This window comes from Chiloscyllium plagiosum, chromosome 5, assembly GCF_004010195.1.
Source record: "Chiloscyllium plagiosum isolate BGI_BamShark_2017 chromosome 5, ASM401019v2, whole genome shotgun sequence".
Taxonomy (NCBI): Eukaryota; Metazoa; Chordata; class Chondrichthyes; order Orectolobiformes; family Hemiscylliidae; genus Chiloscyllium; species Chiloscyllium plagiosum.
The window spans coordinates 89556780-89578636 of record NC_057714.1 but is presented as its reverse complement, the minus strand read 5'-3'; the positions used below and the strand labels follow the sequence as shown (position 1 = coordinate 89578636).

The window sequence follows — 21857 nt, the reverse complement described above, 5'->3', positions numbered from 1 at the left end:
CCTGACTTACTCATACCATATTACCAGAGAAAAAAAAATCAATCTGTATCTTATTCCTCCTAAGCCATCTGGCTACTATCAATTAGCTTTGTCCTACACAGGTGATCTTCAGTGTTGTTGGTATTGTTTTTGCTTTGTCATTTTAGCTGTCATTGCCATCTGTTCCTTACACGTCTCTTCTGGCTGGCATATGAAGAATCTCGTATCCATAATCCTCATGAAAACCACACTTCACTTCTAGATGCTGATACTTATCAAAGAAAGGCATTTTCACTGGCTTGGGCAATTCACAGGAAGGAAGGCATTCACATACCCAAGCATTTTCTGTCTTGTGAGAAAGCTGAAAACTGAAGAGACACCCAATGTTCCACTTCAAAGATATTAGCCAGCATGACATGATTCTGGTAAAACATTGATTCTGATTTAACTGATGGCAGAGAAGAATAGTGTAAACTCATTGGCAAGAAATGCCACAAGCATACGTGATAACCTTTTCATCATGCAGTGTCTGTGGCAGAACCTGTCTCTCAGATTTCTCTTTCAAGCAGCGAATGTATATTGTACCGAAGCTACCTCAAATCCAAAAGATTTCATTTTCTCGATGTCCATCATTTTACGCAGACTGAAGGTTTCTGGCAGGTTAATTGCCAAATATCTGACAATTGACAAAAGAAAGAATTGTATGGCTTCCATAGCTTAGGTTTATTTCAATTATGATTAGATTAGATTACATTACATTACAGTGTGGAAACAGGCCCTTCGGCCCAACAAGTCCACACCGACCCGCCGAAGCGAAACCCACCCATACCCCTACATTTACCCCTTACCTAACACTACGGGCAATTTAGCATGGCCAATTCACCTGACCCTGCACATCTTTGGACTGTGGGAGGAAACCGGAGCACCCGGAGGAAACCCACGCAGACACGGGGAGAACGTGCAAACTCCACACAGTCAGTCGCCTGAGGCGGGAAGTGAACCCGGGTCTCAGGCGCTGTGAGGCAGCAGTGCTAACCACTGTGCCACCGTGCCGCCCACCTGCCACCGTGCCGCCCACCAATTAGTAAGCACTAATGACATAAATAGTATTATCAATACTGGTTTGACATATTCCTGCATGACCTCATGTTTCCAATTGCCCTAATCGATATTTGTGGCTTCAATTATCTACAATACTCATCCATGTGGTACTTTGCCTTCCCACATCAATTAAAAAGTGAACAAACGGTTTATTAGCTGACTCTTGACTCTCAGTCAGCCTTTTCCAATTTCTAATTTTCATATAGCTATGCTTGTTCAATAGTATTAGGGCTGAACAGTGACAAATGAAATTTAATCCTGCAAAGTGTGAGGTTGTACATGAACAAGGCATAGGAATACACGTTGAATGGTAGGATCCTAAAGGTACAGAGGATCAGAGGGACCTTGCTGTGCATGTCCATAGATCTTTGAAGGCAGGTACATTGGGTGGTTACAAAGGCATATGGGATACACGTTTTTATCCATTAATGCATTGAATACTCGAGCAAGGATGTAACGATGGAGTTACATTTGACTTTAATTAGACCACTGCTAATGTGCAGTTGTGGTTGTATAGGAACCTTGTAATTGAACTAGAGAGAGTGCAAAGAGATTCACTAGTTTGTTCTCTAGGCTGGAGCGATTCAGCTATGAAGAGAGACTAGATAGGCATTTCCTTTAGAGCAGAGAAGACTGATGGGGGATCTGATTGAGATATACAATGTTCTGAGGGGCATAAACACAGTAGATAGGGAAAAGCATTTCTCCTTAATAACAGGGTCAATAACTAGCAGCACAGGCTTAATGTAAGGAGCTGTAGATTTAAAAGGGATTTGAGGGAAAATATTTTCACTAAAAGGCTGTGGGCATCTGAAACATAGAAAATAGAAGCTGAATTAGGCCATTTGGCCCTTTGACAGTGCTCCACCATTCAATATGATCATAGTTGATCATCCAACTCAGTACTCTGTTCCTGCTTTCTCCCACAGCCTTTGATTCTATTAGCCTAAGAACTATATCTAACTCCTTAAAACATTCAAGGTCTTAGGTTCAACCACTTTCTGTGGCAGTGAATTCCATAGGCTCACCACTGTCTGGGCGAAAATATTTCTGCACATAAAGTCATAGAAATGTACAGCATGGAAACAGACCCTTCGATCCAACCCGGTTTATTCCTGATGAAGGGCTTTTGCCCGAAACGTCGATTTCGAAGCTCCTTGGATGCTGCCTGAACTGCTGTGCTCTTCCAGCACCACTAATCCAGAATCTGGTTTCCAGCATCTGCAGTCATTGTTTTTACCTATGCTGACCAGATAGCCTAAATTAATCTAGTCCCATTTCCAGCACTTGGCCCATATCCCTCTAAACCCTTCCTATTTTCGTACCCATCCAGATGCTTTTTAAATGTTGTAAGTGCACCAGCCTCCACTATTTCCTCAGGCAGCTCATTCCATACGTACACCACCCTTTGCATGAAAAAGTTGCTCCTTAGGTCATTTTAAAATCTTTCCCCTCTCACCCTAATGTCCTAGACTGGACTCCCCATCCCAGGGAAAATACCTTGTCTATTTATCCTGTCTAAGCCCTTTATGACTTTAAAAACCTCTTCTCAGTCCTCAGTGGCCTACACCTTTGTGACTCCCCTGGCATTTGAACATCCTTCTTGCATATATTATAGATGTTGTGGTTCTGTACGCCGAGCCGGGAATTTGTGTTGCAAACGTTTCGTCCCCTGTCTAGGTGACATCCTCAGTGCTTGGGAGCCTCCTGTGAAGCGCTTCTGTGATGTTTCCTCCGGCATTTATAGTGGTTTGTCTCTGCCGCTTCCGGTTGTCAGTTCCAGCTGTCCGCTGTAGTGGCTGGTACACTGGGTCCAGGCCGATGTGTTTGTTGATAGAATCTGTGGATGAGTGCCATGCCTCTAGGAATTCCCTGGCTGTTCTCTGTTTGGCTTGTCCTATAATAGTAGTGTTGTCACAGTCGAACTCATGTTGCTTGTCATCTGCATGTGTGGCTACTAAGGATAGCTGGTCGTGTCGTTTCATGGCTAGTTGGTGTTCATGGATACGTATCGTTAGCTGTCTTCCTGTTTGTCCTATGTAGTGTTCTGTGCAGTCCTTGCATGGGATTTTGTACACTACCTTGGTTTTGCTCATGCTGGGTATCAGGTCCATTGCCCTGGTGAGTTGTTGTCTGAGAGAACACCGAATGCAGAATTCACCACAAATGTATACAGGAAAACCACACACACAGACCAAGTCCTGAACTACGAAAGCAACCTCCCAAACACACACAAAAGAAGTTGCATCTAGACACTGTTCAAAAGGGTCACAACACACTGCAGCACTCCAGAACTGCAAAAAGAGGAAGAAGAACACCTCTACAATGTATTCGCCAAAAACGGATACCTGCACAATTTCATCAACAGATGCCTAAGGGAAAGACAACGGAATGAGGACATGCCACAACCCAAAGGACTAGCCACGTTACCATACATCAAGAACATTTCTGAACTGACAGCCAGACTACTACGACCACTAGGACTCATAACAGCACACAAACCAACAGCCACTCTCAGACAACATCTCTCTTCTAACTTCAACCTACAAGCATGTGTTCCATTTGTACTGGTGCTTAAAGGGGTTTGCTTATTGGGACTGTTGTGTATATTTGGAATAGTATACTTAAGTCTAGTTTAGATAGACTGAGTTCTGGAGGGGTTCTTTATTCTGTTCTTCATGTTTCATTATATAATTTTGTGAATAAATTTTTTGTCTGTTTTAAACCTGGTAGTGAACCTAGCTAACTTAATGCGGGTAATTTTCAGTGTACACTTACCAGAACAAATAGCAAAGTTATGATCTGGGCTGCCTGCTCAAGAATGTTTTGAGTAGTCTGGCCTAGTCCATATCAGCAACTTAAGATAGGAAACCTGATGAAGGGCTTTTGTCCGAAACGTCGATTTTCCTGCTCCTCGGATGTTTCCTGCTCCTCGGATGCTGTACTTTTCCAGCACTACTCTGATCTCTAACATCTGCTGTCCTCACTTTTGCCTAGTTGATTTTAACCTTACTGCAAATCCTCTTGCAAGGATGCCTACCTTGAAGATGTTCTCCTCCTCTCTCTACAAGAATCTCAGTGAGTCTTTCTCTCACTGCAACCCCCAGGTCATCTCCTCTGCCCTGAAGCTCTTCAACCATGTCCTGAAACAGTCCCGCGACCACAGCCACATCTGCTTCCTCAGTGCTTGCCTCTGCAACCAACTGATCCCACATGGTCTCTGGACTACATTCAAACCAGCACAGTTTGGACCCGTACAGGACAACCAGTACAGACTACAAATTCAAAACCACCTGCAACTGTTCTCCTTCAGAATCCTCTGCTCCACACTCGCAGCCATGCGCTGGCATCTAATCTCTCTGCAGTCAGCTATGCCTCAATTTAAGAAGATAGCTCACCTTCTCAAGCAACAGGTAACTAAGGTTGGTCTTGCTAGCTGTGGCAAAAGCCCCCAGGATGAATTTTAAAACTAAAAGTCTTCAAATTAAATGAAACAAGCGAAATGTTATTTTTGTAGTCATTCAGAGACTTTGTTCTCTTCCTTGTAGGGTTGAGCAGAACGATATTTCATAGGCCTGAAATTGAATAGTTGAGGGAAAAGTTGTAGCGTTGCCGGTCCCAAAGTGCAGACGAGTGAAGCGGATTGTTCTGTCTGAAGTCACCCTTCCACTGCAGAACACCATGCCGATGACATCATCCTTCACACTGCGCCCCGCCCACGCAGTGACGTGTTCGGTTTGGTATGGGTTTCCGGGGCGGGGCGGCAGCGCCCCTCGTCCGAGCTCGGGACTATTCGGCAGCGGCTCGTCCGAGCTCGGGACCATTCGGCAGCGGCTCGTCCCGAGCTCAGGACCATTCGGCAGCGGCTCGTCCCGAGCTCGGGACCATTCGGCAGCGGCTCGGCTGAGCTGGAAGGAGGAGCCCACGGGCGGAGTGAGTAAGTGTGTGAGAGAGAGAGAAGGGAGCCGCCGCCACCGCTGGACGGAGCGACGTCCCGGAGAAGAGAAACGGAGCCTGGGTTAGAGGTGGAGGTTGAGGGGAAAAAAAGCGAAGATAAAGTGCTGTTTTGAAACGTTAAAAGGAGGAAGCGTCTGGGAAGAACAACCGCCGCCGGGGCCACAATAAATCTTAACGGCTGTACATATCCTTAGTCTGAGAGACTTTTGTGTTAAAGGTAAGCGGCACGGACCGGGGGTGGGGGATAAACTTAAATGGAAAAGCCGGTGGGAGTCTGGCTTCTCTTCACCGTCTTGTGTCTGCCCCCTGAGCCTGAGCGAGGGAAGGCAGAGATAGCCTCACAAGATTATTTTTCTGTTCTATCTCCAGCCGCAAAAAGGGCAGGAATGTGATACATGTCCTATTTTTGGGTGGGGAACATGCAGCTATTTTAAATATATATCTTTTTCTCCCACACACACACACACACATGCACAGACACGGAGAGACGGGGCAGGGGTGATAAATCTCCGAGTGTTGTCGAGTCCAGTTTACTGCTGGAACTCGGGAGGCAACTGTTTTCGTGGACGTTTTTAGGTTTTCAGAATTTGGGCATTTCTTGTCGGCCAGATTGAGCCTTTACACACACTCTCCTCCCCTCTCCCCACACACACACACACACAAAAACTTAGTGCCATGTAGAAGTGATTTTCTTTTAGCTTTGATTTGTGTTCTCTATCTGAATCTTCAGATACATAACCTTGAATGTTCTTAGTGGCATTTAAACAACTGGAGTTTGTTCTGAAGCATGCTGCATACCAATCTCTTTTTTAGTGGCCTTAGGGCGTGTATATTGTTTTGCCTCGTCTTTTGTCTGAAAAAGATGACGGCCGTCTGACTGCCTTTTATTAATCATCTCAGCTTTAACTAGTTGGAGAAAAGGTCACACTTTGGACAGTTTTAGGGACATTTGGTTCTTTAAGATTGTGAAATACTGTGTTGTAGATATGTAAAAAGTGATATAACAGGCGTTTTTAGGCTTTGTGCTGTGCAAATGATGGACTGCGATCTATTTATACTACTTATCGCAAATGGACAAATAAGGAAATAAGGTTCAGCAAGGTTTTGTTTCTGTATTAATGTCCGTTAAGGAAGATTAATCTTAGTTCAATTTTCAATATTTACTTGAGTTTAGAGAAGTGTGAATCTATCTTCCAAAATGAATCAGTAAACTTAAGGATTCAGTTTTACTGCTGCCCACAAACGTGGTTTGTCTTAGAATTTAAGCCAAGAAAACATACGCTTTTGAAAACATTGTTTGATTCTTCAGGTACTATTTCTATTGCTTACAGCACTGTGCATTGACGAGTGATGGTTGCTAGACTGAAGCTGTGGGGAAAAAAAACAATTACTGCATTGCCTCTTCAATTAATTGATCTTGTCTGAAATAACAATAAGAACAGTACTATTGATTCTGTAACAGGTAGAATTCCTTATGGAATTGTGCCTTACAGACAAGGTGCCAGACACCAATATCCACTACTGGATATGTCTTATCCCACTGGCAAAGCAGACCCATTGCTTTGGTGGGTGTGGACCTACTGAGTTGGTGGGTTTGTTCTCAGATGTTTTGTCACCAGGCTCGGCAACATCAGTGAGCCTCTGGTGAAGCGTTGGTGTTCTGTCCTGTTTGCTATTTATGTGTCTTGGTTTGTTGTGGTAGGTGATATCATTTCCAGTTCTGTTTCTGAGAGTTTGGTAAATGGGGTCCCAACCTATATGTTTGTTAGTGGGATTCCAATTTTAATGCCAGGCCTCGAGGAATTCCCATGTGTGTCTTTGTTCATCCTGTTCCAGGATGGGTGTATTGTTCCAGTCAAACTGGTGTTCCTCTTCATCAGTGTGTATGGATATGAGTGATAGTTGGGCATGTCTTTTGCTGGCTAGTTGTTGCTCACGTGTCCTGGCAGCTAGTTCCCTGCCCATCTGTCCGATGTAATGTTTGTTGTAGTCCTTGCAAAGTATTTTGTATATGACATTCTTTCCGCTTTTGATTCTGCCAGCTATTAACTACGCCTCAATTTAACTTTAATTTCTGTAACTAAGAGTGTTTGAATAATGCAGGTTAGTCACCTTTCACTACATACAGAGGCAGTTCAGCACAGTGGTCCCTTAGCTGCACTTTTACCAGTAGCCCTTCAGTAGTACCACTTGTTCTGTGTATGTCTGTAGTGTAAGCTTAGTGGCACATCACTGGTCACAGGCCTCCAGTCTGAACAGCAACCCTCCGCCACCTTCACTCTGTCTTCTACCTTTGAGCCAGTTCTGTATCCAAATGGCTAGTTTTCCCTGTATTCCATGTGATCTAGCCTTGCTAACCAGTCAACCATGAGGAACCTTGACAAATGCCTTACTGAAGTCTATATCGATCACATCTATCGCTCTGCCCTCATCAATCCTCTTTGAACTAGAGGGCATAGGTTTAGGGTGAGAGGGGAAAGATATAAAAGAGACCTAAAGGGCAACGTTTTCTTGCAGAGGGTGGTACGTGTATGGAATGAGCTGCCAGAAGAAGTGGTGGAGGCTCGTAGAACTGCAAGATTTAAGAGGCATTTGAATGGTATATGAATAGGAAGGGTTTGAAGGGATATGGGCTGGGTGCTGGCAGGTGGGACTAGATTGGGTTGGGATATCTGGCCGGCATGGACGAATTGGACCAAAGGGTCTATTTCTGTGCTGTACATATCTAAGACTCTAAGGCTGTGGGTGCGTGGTCCTTTAAATTCATCATGAGCTGTTTGTGTGGTGGTAGGTTTGTGGGCTACCATGATGCCTAGGGGCCAGAGTAGTCTGGTTATCATCTCTGAAATGTCTTTGTTGTCTGGTAGCGTGGCTAGAGTCTCTGGGTGTGTTGTGTCTTTCTGTTAAGGTTTGTTGTGCAGGAATTGGCAGACTACGCTTATTGGGCAACCATTGTTCCTGATTATGTTGTCTAGGTGTTTTTCCTCAGCTTTTCTTTTGGCCTGTTTAAATGATGGGCTGATGCAGCTCCTTCTGTGGGTGTTGACCAAAATGACCAACTATCGTTGATATCCGTGCACACATGAAGCGGGACAGTAGTTCATCTGGGACAATACATACATCTTTGGACCAGGCTAAACATAGAAATGCGTGGGAATTCGTAGAAGCCTGGTATTCAGACTGGAACTCCATTAACAAACACAGTTTTGGACTCCATTTGCCAACCTCTCAGAACCAGAACTGAAAATGATATTACCTACCACGACAAACCAAGACACAAATAGCAAGCAGGACAAAACATCAATGCTCCACTGGAGCCTCACTGATGATGTTACCTAGCATGGTGACGAAACATCTGAGAACAAACCCACCAGATCAGCGAGTAAACGTATAACCTGATCCACAACCTGAGCTACAGATCTTTTCCAAAATCTCAAACAAGGAAATCTCCTGCTGATTGCCACCTACTGACCCCTCAGCTGATTACTTAGTACTTCATGTGAACATTGAGTGTCCAGAATATACCAAGTCGGAAGCTTCAATATCCATTACCAAGCGTAGCTCATTAGTGCCATGACTAACTGAACTAGCTGATTTTGAAAGGACATAGCTAGTAGACTAGATATGCTGCAGGCAGTGTGGGAACCATTAAAAAGGAAGAACCAATTTAGTTTTGAAAGTAAGCGTTGGGACCCTTTAGAGGATGCACCTGGAGAATTGATAACGGGGAACAGTAAATTACAGATAAATTAAATTAATATTTTGCATCACTCTTAGCAAAGGAAGACACAAACATTCTAAAGGTACCAGATAAGCATGGTACAAATGGAAAGAGAGATATTTTAAGTCTCTTTCACAAGAGACCAGCAATTTATGGGACTGAAGGCAGACCAGTTTCCAAGACTCAATGACCTGCATCAAAGGTTTTAAGTGGGAGGCATTGGTCAGAGTCATAGAAACATACAGCATGGAAACAGACCTTTTGGTCCAATTCATCCATGCCGACCAGATAGCCTAAACTAATCTAGTCCCCATTTGCCAGCACTTGGTCCATATCCCTCTGACCCCTTCTTATTCATATGCCTTTTAAATGTTGTAATTGTACCAGCCTCCTCCACTTCCTCTGGCATTCCATGTACATACCACCTTGTGCATGAAAAAGCTGCTCTTTAGGCCCATTTTAAATCTTTCACCTGTCATCTTAAACCTATGCCTTCTAGTTCTGGACACCCTCCAACCCAGGGAGAAGACCTTGTCTATTTATCCTATTCATGCCCCTCATGATTTTATAAGCCTCTATAAGATCACCCCTCCGCCTACTCAGCCTCTGCCTAGAGCTTTAACCCTCCAACTCCAACAACATCCTTGTAAATCTTTTCTGAACCCTTTTAAGTTTCACAACATCCTTCCGAGAAGAGGGAGATCAGAATTGCACACAATACAGGTGCACAATCCTTTATCTGAAATGCTCGGGACCAGCTGTTTTTTTGGAATTCAGAATTTTTCAAATTTCAGAATAAGTGACCGTGAAATTCTAAAATATCTTACCGGAGAAGCAGACTTAGTGAGTAAAGCGGGCCTTGAGCGAGAATCGAGGCCTGCCAGTGCTGGGCCAAGCCCCCAACATCGCATCTGAGTGACATGCATCGAATGGGTGTCAACTTGGGGTCAACTGTTTGCACGCCAGACATCCTTATTAATGAGGAAAAAACCTTCAGACTTGGAGTTTTTCGGATTTTGGGATTTTGGATAAAGGGTTTTCTACCTGTGTTCCAAAAGTGGCTTAACCAACATCCTGTATAGCTGCAGCATGACCTCCCAACTCCTATACTCAATGCTCTGACCAATAAAGAAAAGCATAGCAAACGCCGCCTTCACTATCTTATCTACTTGCGACTCCACTTTCAAAGAACTGAGCCTGCACTCCAAGGTCTCTTTGTTCAGCAGCACTCCCTAGGGCTTTTACCATTAAGTGTATACGTCCTGTCCTGATTTGCCTTTCCAAAATGCAGCACCTCTCGTTTATCTAAATTAAACTCCATATGCCGCTCCTTGGTCCATTGTCCCATCTGGTCAAAATCCCATTCTGCGGTAACCTTCTTCACTGTCCACTACAGATCATGTCCACCTCTCTGCCCTCATCAATCCTCTTTGTTATTCCTTCAAAAATCTCAAGTTAGTGAGACGTGATTTCCCATGCACAAAGCCACGTTGACTAGCCCCAATCAGTCCTTGCCTTTCCAAATACATGTAAATCCTGTCCGTCACGACTTTTTCCAACAACTTGCCCACTACTGATGTCAGGCTTACTGGTCGACAGTTCTCTGGCTTTTCCTTACCACCTTTCTTAAATACTGGCACCACATTAGCTAACCTCAGTCTTCCAGCACCTCACATGTGTCTATCAAATTTACAAATATATCAATAAGGGGCCCAGCAAATCACTTTCTGAGCTTCCTGCAGAGTTTCAGGGTTCACCTAATCAGGTGGGTCCTGAGGATTTATCCACCTTTTTATGTGTTAAAATATTTCAGAACTCAGTGGATTGGAGAAGGGTTCCAGTGGATTGAAAATGCTAATATGTTGCCCTATTCAAGAAAGGGAAAGCAAGAACTGTAGCCTCTAGTCTGAATGTGTCATATGGTAAATGCTAGCGTAGTAGACAGTGCTAAGCAATTCCACAATAAATGAATTAAATCTAATCTCTGAAATCTCATCACATCCAAGCATGAATGGTGGACAGTTAAACAGCTAACAGGAGGAGCAAACTCCTCAAATATCTCCAGTTTGATACAAGCATAGATAAAAGAGCTGAACTCTAGAGGTGAGGCCATACTGACTGATGAAGGGCTTTTGCCCGAAATGTCGATTTCGCTGCTCTTTGGATGCTGCCTGAACTGCTGTACACTTCCAGCACTACTAATCCAGAATCTGGTTTCCAGCATCTGCAGTCATTGTTTTTACCTCTGCCCTTAATATTAAGCACGCATTGTGTGGTAACAAGGAGCATTCATGATTTATACTGAAGTAGCTTGTGTCCATGTGCAGCAAGACCCGAACAATTTATTTTCCAGCTTGGGCTGAGAACTGGCATACACAATTTGGAGTTCATGGAAATCAGAAGTGAAGTATTCAACTATGTAAAGTCATATCTGGTACAAAGAAGGGTTGTTTTGGTTGTTTGTCAGTCATCTCAGTCTAGGTGTATATAATTCTGTGAAGTTATTAGGGTTTTTCCTGGGCTCAACCATCCTCAGCTGCTGCATTAGTTTCCGTCCTTCCATCATGAGGTCAGACATAGGAATGTTTGCTGATGATGCCGTTATGTTCAACATCATTAATGATTTATACTGAAGTAGCTTGTGTCCATGTGCAGCAAGACCCGAGCAATTTATTTTCCAGCTTGGGCTGAGAACTGGCATACACAATTTGGTGTATGTTAAGAATATAGAGAACTAAACTCTCATCTTTTTACATTGAACAGAAAATTATCTCTGCTTCAGGTATCTTGCAACAGCCATTTGTAATCTTGCACATCAGTCAGTTTTTTGGATGTTTATTTTTGCATTTATATCTTGAAATACTTTATGCTTTAATATTACCAAGTAAATGTTTTAGAAGATATTTTTATAATGACTAAAGAAAAGCTCAGGTTTAATCCATGTAAACAGAGCAAATTCCAATGTAGGATTGATGGACAAAGCAAATGTCATGTATATTGTCACAAAAGTTGCTTTATATTTATTTCTTCTGTAAAGTCAAGCAATATTGTTTGACTGGGTTATTGGTTAACCTGCTGATAGGTGGGCCAGTAGAGCATTGCTTAGATTTGTTGGGGGCCCAGCTAATGTTTGATGTGCAGACTTTGCACTGAGACAAGAAACGGCCTGATCCTTTTTGTAATGGCGAAAAAATTCTGTAACATAATTTGAAGATGAACAAGAGGTTTCTCTTGTATCCTGGCAAACGTTTATCCTTAACTAACATAAATTTGAATATCTTACTGTGATTTGATGAATCACTACATTTCCCCACTGGCATCTACCTCATATTGCAGTGTTTTTATTCACTTCCTAGCACATGCCTTTCACATCATTTGTGCATCTGAAAGTTAGATAACATGGCATTCAGGGAGCACTTGCCAATTGGATACAAAATTGGCTTGATGGTCAGAGGCCATGGTGGTGAGGGTTGTTTTGGGACTGGAGGCCTGTGACCAGCAGTGCGCTACAGATCAGTATTGGGTCTACATTTATTTGTCATTTTATATTCATGATTTGGATGAGAATTTAGCAGATTTGGTTAGTAAGTTTGTGTCTAACACCAAAATTGGTGGTATAATGGACGATGAAGAATGTTACTTAAGATCAGCAAAATTGCCTTTGTATGGAGCTGCAGAAAATGGGGGAGATACTAAATGAGTATTTTGATTCAGTATTTGCTGTGGAAAAGGATATGAAAGATATAGACTGTAGGGAAATAGATGATGACACCTTGCAAAATGTCCATATTACGGAGGAGGAAGTGCTGGATGTCTTGAAATGCTTAAAGGTGGATAAATCCCCAGGACCTGATCAGGTGTACCCTAGAACTCTGTGGGAAGCTAGAGAAGTGATTGCTGGGCCTCTTGCTGAGATATTTGTATCGTCAATAGTCACGGGTGAGGTGCCAGAAGACTGGAGGTTTGCTAACGTGGTGCCACTGTTTAAGAAGGGTGGTAAGGACAAGCCAGGGAGCTATAGACCAGTGAGCCCAACGTCGGCAAGTTGTTGGTGAGAATCCTGAGGGGCAGGATGTACATGTATTTGGAAAGGCAAGGACTGATTAAGGATAGTGAACATGGCTTTATGCGTGGGAAATCATGTCTCTCAAACTTGATTGAGTTTTATGCAGAAGTAACAAAGAGGATTGATGAGGGCAGAGCGGTGGATGTGATGTATATGGACTTCAGTAAGGCGTTTGACAAGATTCCCCATGGGAGACTTATTAGCAAGGTTAGATCTCACGGAATACAGGGTGAACTAGCCATTTGGATACAGAACTGGCTCAAAGGTAGAAGACAGAGGGTGGTGATGGAGGGTTGTTTTTCAGACTGTAGGCCTGTGACCAGTGGAGTGCCACAAGGATCGGTGCTGGGTCCTCTATTTTTTGTCATTTACAGAAATGATTTGGATGTGTGCATAAGAGGTACAGTTAGTAAGTTTACAGATGACACCAAAATTGGAGGTGTAGTGGGCAGTGAAGACAGTTACCTCAGATTACAACAGGATCTTGACCAGATGGGCCAATGGGCTGAGAAGTGGCAGATGGAGTTTAATTCAATGTGAGGTGCTGTATTTTGGGAATGCAAATCTGAGCAGGACTTATACACTTAATGGTAAGGTCCTAGGGAGTGTTGCTGAACAAAGAGACCTTGGAGTGTAGGTTCATAGCTCCTTGAAAGTGGAGTCACAGGTAGATAGGATAATGAAGAAGGCGTTTGGTATGCTTTCCTTTATTGGTCAGAGTATTGAGTACAGGAGTTGGGAGGTCATGTTGTGGCTGTATAGGACATTGGTTAGGCAACTGTTGGAATATTGCAAGCAATTCTGGTCTCCTTCCTATCAGATAGATGTTGTGAGACTTGAAAGGGTTCAGAAAAGATTTGCAAGGATGTTGCCAGGGTTGGAGGATTTGAGCTATAGGGAGAGGCTGAACAGGCTGGGGCTGTTTTCCCTGGAGCGTCGGAGGCTGAGGTGAGACCTTATAGAGGTTTACAAAATCATAAGGGGCATGGATAGGGTAAATAAGCAAAGTCTTTTCCCTGGGGTTGGGGAGTCCAGAACTAAAGGGCATAGGTTTAGGGTGAGAGGGGAAAGATATAAAAGAGACCTGAGGGGCAACTTTTTCACGCAGAGGGTGGTACGTGTATGGAATGAGCTGCCAGAGGAAGTGGTGGAGGCTGGTATAATTGCAACATTTAAGAGGCATTTGGTTGGGTATATGAATAGGGAAGGTTTGGAGGGAAATGGGTCGGGTGCTGGCATGTGGCACTAGATTGGGTTGAGATATCTGGTAGGCATGGACGGGTTGGATCGAAGGGATGTACAGCATGGAAACAGACCCTATGAGGAGAAAGTGAGGGCTGCAGATGCTGGAGATCAGAGCTGAGCTTATGCCCGAAATGTCGATTCTCCTGTTCCTTGGATGCTGCCTGACCTGCTGCGCTTTTCCAGCAACACATTTTCAACTCTGTACATCCCTATGACTCTATTACAAAGAGATCTTGATCAGTTGGGTCAATGGACTGCGGAGTGGCAGATGGAGTTTAATTTGGATAAATGTGAGGTATTCCATTTTGGTAAAACAAATAAAGGTGTGACTAATGTAATTCATGGTAGTGCCCTGGATGATATAGGATAGAGGCACTTAAGGGTTTAGGTACATAATGCATCACATGTAAACAGGGTGATTAAGAAAGTGTTTAGCACACTTGCCTTCATTGCTCAGATATTTTGAGTATAGGTATTGGGATATCATGTTGAAGTTGTACAAGACAGTGAGGCTTTTCTGGAGTACTGTGTACAGTTCTTATCATCCTGCTATAGGAAGGATATTTTCAAATTGGAGAGGGTTCAGAAAAGATCTAGCAGGATATTACTAGGAATGGAAGGTTTAAGTTATAAAGATAGGCTGGGACTTTTTTCACTGGAGCCTAGTTTGAGGGGCATAAATAAGGAGACAAACAAGGGTCTTCCCCCTAGGATGGGGGGAGTTTAAAACTAGGGGGCATATTTTCAAGGTGAGAGGAGATAAATTTAAAAAGGACATGAGGCAACCTTTTTTTATACAGGTGGTTCACGAGTGAAATTAACTGCCAGAGGAAGTAGTAGATGCAAGTACAGTTACAACATTTTAGACATTTGTAGGAGTACATGAATAGGAAAGGTTTGGAGGGATATGGGCCAAACGCTGATAAGTGGGACTAGTTTAGTTTGGGAACACGGTTGGTGTGGACTATGACTCTAGGACTAGTTCGAACAAAGGGTCAGTTTCCATGCTGCATAACTCTAAGTCTTAGCCAGCGAGGTATTTTTAATTTTGTATTTTGCAGGCAAAAGTAATGGACAGGTCATGAGCATCAATGAGATTATTAACAGTTGGTCTCTTCTTGCTAGTGTTGATTAAGAGACAGATGTTGGCTGGTTCAATTCCCTTGATTCTTTTGGCTATATCTTAGAAAACCTATTCACATTTGACTGAACAAACAATTGAGCCTTGGTTTAATTGGACAACACAAAGATGGCACCTTTGCTCTTTAGTATTACACTGATCTGTCAAAATCTGAGTTATTTTCAAGGCTTTAGCCTATTTTCAACGGACTTCATCGTAGTTGGTCAAGGCTTTAGAGTTCTATCACTATCTATTAGTCTTCCACGTTGAAAAAAAATGACACCTGCTTAATAAGTCTGCCACCACATTTTTCCTGTTCTAAGTTTTGTTTTCCCATCCCTGATAGTCTCTTAACTATTTTGGCAGGACACAAAGTTTCCATCTCAGTCCATGTCTTCAATCTCCTGACGTTGGTCTGTACATTTGTCTCTCATCTGCTCCACCTGGGGAGAGCAATCAGCTTATACCACACTCTCTGGAATTCTTTATATAAATATCTTAACCGTTTGTTTTAATTCCTCTCCCCTTCAAAAAGTTCAGAAGCCACCATTCTCAAACAGACCGTTTGCTAATTTTCCTCTTTTTGTTTCCCTTTAAATCTAGAAATAGGAGTAATATCTGTAAGATCGCGTTGGTTATCCATCTTTAGTCACCAAGTTGTAGTGGAGGGCTTTTTCTTCAGCTGCAGTAGTCTTTGTTTCTACGATTGCCATTTGCCATGAATAACCAATGATGAATAGAAAGCAGCGTTAGTTGTTGTGCAGTTGCTTTCTTTTCCTGCATCTTTCTGGCCAAAATTCATGGTAAAGATCCTTTATAAGTGCATTCATTTTGAGAGATGCATGCTACAGGAGGAAAATGAATCTATAAAATAATGCATTTCAAATAAATGTTTAAAACTTCAACAAATTGTGTTTCAACCTGAGTCCTAATGTTGCTTTTATAAATCATACAAGTTGTTACTTGTAATTGCTGCTTAATGAATAAGTTGTCCATCATTTTGTTTAATTTTTCTGTGCTGACTGGAGAAGAGCATCTCCATTTTACTTCAGTGTAGTCTTCCATCCTGATTTGTTGACCAAGTCGGATGTAGTGGACCTTTTTTGGGTTTTGCCCCACAAATGGGGAGTACAAGGATAGCAGCAAGCAGGGTACTCCCCTACAGTGTCGGGCACACCCGTGGCCGTGACCACGACCCTGACTCCTGTGGTGGTGCCCATGAACCCACTGGAACAACAGAATTTAAAACTCCAAGAAAAAGAGTTCGCGCTGGAATCGATCTCTGCCACGCGGCAGAAGTGTAAGTAGGAGATCCAAGTGCTGGATCGACACGTCACTGCGGTCAAACAAAGGATCACAATATCTGAGCCCACAACGGAGAATTCTGTGTAGAGGATCCAAACACTGGAAGGCCAGGTTGGGGCTCTGCTGGACAAGGTTGGCGGTTGAGGTCGAAGGAAGAACTTATGGTTAGTCGGGCTCCCAGAACGTGGAGAAGGTGAGAGCCTGGTCAGCTTCCTGGAGCAGTGAATCCTGCAGTTTCTAGGACTGGAAGTAGAGTTGGGCCAGGTGTGTGTGGAGCAGGACCCCTGGATAGTGATGCGCAGGTGCGGGTTGGATCAGCACCCCTGCCCAATCCTAATGCGACTCCAGTGTTACAAGGAGAAACAAATGATGATGGAAATCTCCAAAAGGATGGAAAGAGTCTCAGGCCCTGGTCTACAAGGGGTTGAAAGTTATGCTTTTCCAAGATTTCTCTGGGGCTATAATCAAGAAGAGAAAATCTTTTGATGAAGTCAGGAAAAGGTTGAGACCCCTGAATATCCAGTACCCTGTGAGGTACTCAGCAATACTGCATTTTAACCATGGACGGTCTGTTTACAATTTTGACTCAGCAGAGAAAGCAAGGGACTTCCCAAACACTTTGAAATGGTCTGGATCAGAAAAAAATTATAGACAATGGTATATCCTTTGCTCTCTTGGTTGTTGGTTTTATATGCTTGGTATTGGTTGGATGTAAAATTTCCCTTTTTCTTTTACTAATTTCTGTTATTCACTTGTGTTTTTCTTGGTGTGGGGTGGTTATCTCTTTTAATAAGAGACAAATGAGGTTGACGTATGGGGTGGATGGGTTGGGCATCCACTTTTTGATGTTCATATGTGTAAATAATAGGTTTTCTTTGTCTCATAGAACATAGAAGAATACAGCGCAGTACAGGCCCTTCGGCCCCCGATGTTGCGCCAATCCAAGCCCACCTAACCTACACTAGCCCACTATCCTCCATATGCCTATCCAATGCCCGCTTAAATGCCCATAATGAGGGACAGTCCACCACTGCTACTGGCAGGGCATTCCACGAACTCACGACTCGCTGACTCCTGTACTGCTTGGGTTTTGGGCACGTCCTTAGCTGGATGAAATCATGATGGTAGTAAGGATTAGGGTGACTGCCCCTTATGGGTGAGGGGGAATCTCCATTAATTTGTTCTTTGTTAATTTAGGAGTAGTGGTGAGCTTTTGTTTTAGAAAGTTTTTGTAGTATTTGTAATGGTTGTTTTAGACTTTTTGAATCATGTTTTTTTTCTTTGTTCGGCACACCATGAGTAAGCTTCTTCACCTCGGGCCGTGGGCCACTTTGGACGGTTAAGATGGTGCACCTGAAACATAAAGGGGAGTCTTTCCCCAATCAAAAGAAAAAAGGTGCTGTCAAACCTCAGGAGAGGGTTGACATCGCCTTGCTACAAGAAACACACTTGAGTGACAAGAAACGTTTGAAATTACAGTAGCAAGGGTTTGATAGGATATTCTTTTCCTCTTTCAATTCTAAAAGTAGAGGAGTGGCCGTACTAGTACAGAAGAACCTCCCATTTCAGATAATAGCCCAAATTAAGGATGAATATGGGTGGTTGATCATCCTGAAGGCCTTAGTACATGGGGAGGAATACGGTACCCTGAACAACTATTGTCCTCCGGCGCAACGCCTTAAATTCACTGTCATGTGGGAGTGACTGGGTGTGGAAAGATCTGAGGTCAATATGGCTTGACATCGAGGCTTCCCAGGCAAAGAGTCCTCTCCTTAATTTGCTGTTTATGGATAGGATGAAACCTGTTATTGAGCATTGTCGAAGACTGATTTGTCATCAACAGGGTTAAAGTGTGGAGGATGATGCGGCAGGGCGAGGGCAACCACCATAAGACCTCAGTTTGCCCCCTTAGTTGGAGCCCCAGGATTCAGGCAGGGGTCAATAGATTCTGGCTTTAAAGTATGGGCGGTCAGGGGAGTCTCCTGTCTGGGAGACCTATTTGAGGGAGAGGTCCTGATGTCTTATGACCAGTAAAGTCACAAGTATGAGCCACCCAGTTGGGACCTCTTCTGTTATTTTCAGGTCAGGGATTATATACGGAGAAGAACCATGCTTTTAACTCAGCTCTACAAGTCCGACATGAAGAGAAGAGTCCCTCAGTGTGCAGAAACTCTTTGTCGGTGCTCTATATAATTTACAGAAGGGGGCACCTTGGAAGATATGGAAAGATTCTCCAGAGTCTGGAGTCAGGAACTAGGGGTAGAAATTTTGTCTAAAACGTGGGAGGACTTATGGGAGAATGTGAAAAACGTCTCGATATGCAATGAAATTGAAGATTCTCCACAGAGCCCATATGGCCTTGGAATAATTAGTAAATTCAAGAAAGGAGCATCTCCAGGGTGCCCTAAATATAAAATGAGCACTGGCACCCTCACGCATTGTCTGCGGTTGTGCCATGAGATTCGTAGGTACTGGGATGCCATAGTGAATGAGGTGGAGGAGATCCTGGGAATTGAAGTTAGTTTCTAGTTATAATTTGATACATAATTGAACTTAGCAAATTAGTTTAAATTAGCTTAACTTATACTAAACTAACCTAATTTAGCCTTGATTAAGTTGACCTAGATAAAATCAACTTAAATTCACTCAACTCAAACCAAACTTAAATTAAGTTACACCACCTAGTGCACCTCCAACAAAGTTCCCATCCACGGGAGCATCAACCATCTTACCCACATTTATTCAAGTCCCCCCCCCCCCAAGGGCGGATCTGGTATCCCTCCTTTTGGGATTCTTCATTAGATGAACAAGGAAAGTGATTATTCAACATTCTCACATATTGTGCAAGGAAGAGCATTTTAATGAGCTGGACCTCCGAAAAAAAAACCCCAGATCAGATGGGATGGCGTAGATTAATAATGGAGCATGTTTCTTCTGGATTTTCTTATGAATGTGTTGCACCCGAAAACGGAACTATTCTATAAGGTGTGGCGGCCCTTTTTAAATTACATAGACATGGCCTTGTCGACCATATTAACCAGGGCCTTTATTTAGCCATGAGGGTCGGGTCTGGCAGTCTGGGGGCCTTGGAGGGAGGAGACTTGAATAAATGCAGGTAAGGTGGTTGATGCTCCCATGGATGGGAGCTTTGTTGGAGGTGTGCAAGGTGGTGTAACTTAAATTAAGTTGATTTTATCTAGTTTGACTTAATCTAGGCTAAATTAGGTTTGTTTAGTATAAGTTAAGATAATTTAAACTAATTTGCTAAATTCAATTATGTATCAAATTATAGCTTATTGTTCTGTACCTTTGTGATAGGTTTGGTTTGTAGGGTAGTAGGTAGTTTACTGTTAATGTTTTTGCGATACAAGATTGTTATACTACATTCTGAATTTTTATAATATTGTTTAAAAAAAACTTTTTCAATAAAGAGATAAAAGGATGCAGTAGTCATAAGGAAATGGATGAATTCTTAACACAAATGAATACTTATTCCCATTAGAGGCATATTTGCAGGGTGACCAAGCCTGGGAACTGAAATATTCAATATTTCAGAAAGTTGGAAACTAGGAAAAAAGGTGTGGTCGCTCAAATAAGGAAATTGTTAATACAATAAGGAAAGATGAAGATTGTTTGAAAGAGCAAGATGTGCAACCGATGTAGGAAAATTAAGAGTTCATGTGTGGGAGTAGTTTACAGGTTCCCTTACATTAACCTCACTGTACGCCCAGATATGCAGGATATAGTAGTGGGGGACTTCTGAGAGAGGTGCAGTGGTAATCATGGGTGGTTTTAATCTGCATACAGTTCGGATGAATCAGATTGACAAAAGTAATCAGGGAGATGAGTTTATGGAATGTTTTTGGAGGGTTTTCTTAAAGCAGCATGTATGGAGCCAACCAAGAGCCAAGGTATTCTAGATCTGATAATGTCCAATTAAAATTGGATTGATTAATTATTTCCATCGTCATGAAAGCTAACAAATGGATTAATTAGACTAGATAATTTGGATGGCTTAAATATTATCCCACAAATAATTATAAGTCTAAGGCAGGGCAAAACTTGAAACAATTACAATCATCAGGAAAAGGTACACATCAGGAAAGTTATTTGAGCTAAAAGCTGACAAGTCCCCAGATCCTGATGGTCTTCATCCTAAATCTTCGCGAAATGACTGCCATGGTAGTGAATCCAAAGAAAATAATCTAACTCCCCTTTTCAAGAAAGGAGGAGACCAAAGCAAGAAACTGCAAGTCAGTCAGTTTAACATACTCTGTATTTTGCAGGGAACTTTGTTTAATTGTGATCAAATTTTTTTGAACTTGAACAGCAGGGGAAGCATTGAGTTTCTCATACACTGGATTCAGGTAGTCTTAAAAATGTTGTTTGCTAGTAGCATCTTTGGTTAGAATACATATTTGGAAGCTCTCTGCATTTCACCATTTAGAAAGTACTACTCCTGGCAATCTCAAAACTCTTTGTAAAATTGGTAGTTTTATTTAGAATCCAGAGTCTGGTCGACTGCAGTGTACGTAGGACAAACTTTTTTTTGAGCTACAAGGACTATTGTGTTTTTCAAGCCAGATTAATAACACAGGTGGTACAATGTTCCATAGATACCATGCTTCATCAGGCAGGAATGCATCTTTATCTTTCTTTTACAGCATTCAGTTAGTTTTGTGTGAATTAGTTTTGTGTGAAAAATTAAGTAAATTTTGTTTTTTGTGTTGGGAATGGACGAGATTAGCATGGCAGTGGAATCAGACTTCAGTGCTATACAAAGCCAAAATGCTGAAAATGTTGGGACTCTTAAAGAAACAGAAAAACCTAGAAATACTGAATCTGGCAGCATTTGTAGAGACAGCACACTTAACAAAATGTTTCTGTGCTAATGCTTTGCAAGATTGATAGCCTGTGCTTTGCAGCTTCGCTCCAGTATCACTTATGCTTTACGTGAGTTTGCTGCAATTGCTTTCTGCAAATAAAAACAAATCAAAATTAACTTAGGGTGTAGGTTTGCTCGCTGAGCTGTAGGTTTGATATCCAGACGTTTCATTACCTGGCTAGGTAACATCATCAGTGGCAACCTCCAAGTGAAGCGAAGCTGTTGTCTCCTGCTTTCTATTTATAGGTTTGTCCTGGATGGGGTTCCTGGGGTTTGTGGTGATGTCATTTCCTGTTCGCAAACAAACAAACAAACCAATGGCACACCCTTGGGATCCCCGCTATCAGGATTCATAGCAGAAGTGGTAATGCAAAGACTAGAACAAACAGCCCTACCAACCATCAAACCAAAAATCTGGGTCCACTACGTAGATGACACCTTTGTCATCACAAAACGAAACAAGATAGACAAGACATTT

The 21857-nt window shown here is 42.6% G+C and overlaps 2 protein-coding genes across 8 annotated transcripts in view; one reads left to right on the top strand and one right to left on the bottom strand.

Annotated features, from left to right (window-relative positions):
* Positions 1 to 21857, bottom strand: part of LOC122550083 (integrin beta-1-like) — a 279698-nt gene that overhangs the window by 111879 nt on the left and 145962 nt on the right. The window lies entirely within an intron of this gene.
* LOC122550082 (integrin beta-1-like) overlaps positions 5034 to 21857 on the top strand; it is an 80719-nt gene continuing 63895 nt past the window's right edge. Inside the window, exon 1 of the mRNA XM_043690610.1 lies at positions 5034 to 5254. The gene's annotated coding sequence lies outside the window, so the exon portion shown is untranslated. The remainder of the gene's footprint in view (positions 5255 to 21857) is intronic.